We start from the raw sequence: 3699 nt of genomic DNA on the forward strand, positions 1-3699 counted from the left end.
GGTGGTGATGTGTTAGTGTGTGTAGGGCTGGTACAAGTGGATCAGACACAGCAGTGCTGGAGTTTTTAAACTGTGTCCACTTACTGTCCACTCCTACCTTGTTGGTCTTCCTTGCAGATGTAAAGTCAGAGACAATAGCTCATCTGTAGCTGCACAGTTTGTGTTGGTCATCATCTAGTCCTTCATCAGTGGTCACAGAACGCTGTTGGCTGGATAGATATGTTTGGTTGGTGGACTATTCTCAGTCCATCAGTGACACTGAGGTGTTTAAAAACTCCAGCAGCACTGCTGTGTCTGATCCACTCAGATCAGCGCAACACACACTAACACCACCACCACCATGTCAGTATCACTGCAGTGCTGAGAATGATCCACCACCCAAACAATACTTGCTCTGTGGGGGTCCTGATAATTGAAAATAAGGTAAAAGGGGCTAACAAAGTATGCAGAGAAACAGATGGACTACTAAGTGCACCTGTATGGTAAGTGGAGCTGATAAAATGGACAAAGAGTGTAGATATAAGGAGGTGTACTTAATGAAGTGGCCATTTGATGTATATAGACCTATTTTTTACTATTCTACTTTTCATCATTATTCTATTCTTAGCATCATTATCAGCCACTCACTGATTCTTGTATAATAACATTAAAGACATTTTGTCCTTTTCTGTGTTTGTTAGTTTTTTTTTTTATTTGTCTGTTACTTCCATCTTTACCCACAGTCTTAATGTAGCTGCTCTTTTCGCTCAGTGGCCTTTCTGAGGTGGACAGTGGTTCAGCTTTTGCCTCGCACGCTCATATCACACAGTCCAGCTGAAGGAGGCTCTCCATCTGCAGACCACAGCCAATCCCAGCCCCCTCTCCAATCAATAGGACACTGATGTCTCTCTCCATCTCGCTGACAGCTGCTCTTTCCCCCTCCTTTCTCTCCTTCTCTCTCTCTGCGTGCAATTCAGGACAATTCACTTCACTTCACCCAGTCTCTGTTTGGCAAGACCTCGGACAAGTATATTATCACAGAGGCAATTTGAAATGAAAAGAGAGGGAATCGTGCTGAAGTAGGCAAAGTGTTCTCTGCCTGTGAGAACTTAGAAGGGAAGGACTGTAATTACCTTGTGTTATTGGGTCACTCTACCAAAATTCAGCAATCTGCATCCCTTACATTACATACAGCAGTTGACCAGTTAGAAACAGTGCATATTTTTCAAAAGCAATAACGTTTTTCAAATGATAAGAGGGGAAATCTTTCAATTTCAGATAAATAACAAAATATACATGCTTTTATAAATGCATTTAGAGATTTACACTGAAGATGATTGATTTTATTGATCATTGAATTCTCCCGCAGGCCCATTCATGCAAATTCTGATGGAAAACGAATTGAATCATTTTTAACCTACACTCTACAAAACTGGGTACTGAACGGTCACTGGGGTGGTATCCTTAAGCATACATCCTCAGTACCTTTAATGAGGGAACATAATTATACTATATTCCACTGCAATTCTGTTTTTTAAGTTATGTAGATTCCACGCACCCTGTTTTGTCGCCAGTTCTATGTTAAGACATTGGGCTTTTAAAATGTACAAATGTGTACCTTACCCCTGGGAAAAGATTATTTAAGGTACACCTTAACCTTTTGACTCCCCATTTTTGCCTGAAAGGGCACAGCCAAAGCAAAAGGAGCACTGTTCCCACATACTTTGGGCTACTGTGATATGTGTGGCCACCACTTCTCATGGTACTGTGGTGGGTGAATGGCCCCGAGGCTCCTAATTCACCACACTTGGACATCAGGTCTCCATTTCCCAGCGCTCTGAAGTTTACTGCAAATTCACACACAAAAACATTTACACTCATAAAAACAAAGCTATATATAAATGACTCCACTGACTCCACAGCCAGCATCCAGCAGTCATTTCACCACCTAGAAATAGTGCAGTTCTGTTCAAATGGATCTGGGGCTACAACGCCACACAGATCCTCCCAAATCAAAGAAGGAACTAACTCCCTCCTTTGTCCCCTTTCCCTCTTAAACTGGTAGCCCCTCCCACATTGGATCCAGGTCTTAGCAAAGTTCAGATCTAGGTGAGATGAAAACAAACAATACACATGTAATGTTAGAGTACTGCATACATACACACTATGGCCATTTTTCATCATATACACACGTGCACATTCAACATATAAACAGTACTGATCAGCTAGCATAATTTAATATTTAGTATTTTCTCTTTTACAGGTATCTGCATTGTGGAATGCCCTTCATCTGGATCACCCAGACCCTTCAGGTAAGTACAGGTTTAAATTTATTTCATTGAATGTCTGTTATAATAAAAGTCACTTTAATTTCATGGGAGTAGGCAATACTCTTGAGTTTTTTCTCAACTGTCAGGATTGCATGAATTACTGACACAGAGTTACAGAGGCTAGAATGGAGGAGTTTATTTCCACCTGATTCATAGATCTCTAAACTGATCTCTGACTCTTGTCATGTTATCAAGACTACTTGTTTTAGATTATCTTGTCTCTGGATAGCAGCAAGGCTTTGAAGGTCAGGACCCACAGATTTACTCATTCAGTGGTTATGTTGCAAATGAGACGATCATAACTGTTGTGAATAACAGATCAGAAAATGGTCTGTGGGAATTGAATTCTGAGATTACAAACATTCTAATAATGTATTGTATAAATGTATTGTTAAATGTATTGACAGAAGTGTGCTGGTGCAGTGACCTAGAAAAGATTAAAATTGCTGTACTGTTGAAAGCACATTTACACTGTTTGTACCTTGACAAATGAAAAATGTACCTGCACAGTACCTTTTTTCTGACAGTGTAATTAAAAGCTATTATTGCTCTGGAATGCAATACATTCTTCTATTTTCATGAACACCTGAATTCATCAGCAGTTTTTCAGAGTTTGGTAAAATAACATAATTATGCACAGCTCTAAGTCAACCCTGCCACTGTAAGTGTGACTGTCTTGTTAATTTCTAAGCATTAAAATTAGACAATGACAGCTTGATCTGATGAAGATTTCCCTTATTTGGCTGTCTATTTCATCATAGGTAGGGTTGTGAAGCTGAGCCTTAGAGACCCTCTTCTGCAAAACTGCAAAAGTTTTTAAAGCGCTCTATTCACTTCTAACTAAATCTTACTGAGGATGTTTTTCTACTGCATAAAGAACTTTGGCACCAGAAAACCAAATTGGTCCAGTACCAAAGGTTCTAGTGTTGTGGTTTAAGGCTGATACCAATTAAACATTTACATTTACATTTACAGCATTTAGCAGACGCTCTTATCCAGAGTGACTTACAAAAAGTGCTTTGTTTATCCAGAGAAAGTATCTTTGCTAGTTACCAATAGGTTAGAGAGAAAGCCAGTCCTGAGCTCAGATACTGCTAGAATCAGAAAGTCATTATTGACACCTAGAGAAAAAGGAACAGAGTTAAACACAGAGCAGTGCAATACAACACAATACATAAGTGCAGTACAATACATTACAATCAATACTTAATTCAGTGCTCATTTAAGTGCTGTATAAAGAGATGTGTCTTCAGTCTGCGTTTGAAGACCGCGAGAGACTCTGCTGTACGGACAGCCAGTGGGAGTTCGTTCCACCACCTGGGTGCCAGCACAGAGAACAGTCTTGATGCTTGAAAGAAACGAGTGATACCGGTCTGTAGTTGTTGACATC

This window comes from Colossoma macropomum, unplaced genomic scaffold (genome assembly GCF_904425465.1).
Source record: "Colossoma macropomum unplaced genomic scaffold, Colossoma_macropomum, whole genome shotgun sequence".
NCBI classification, from domain to species: Eukaryota; Metazoa; Chordata; class Actinopteri; order Characiformes; family Serrasalmidae; genus Colossoma; species Colossoma macropomum.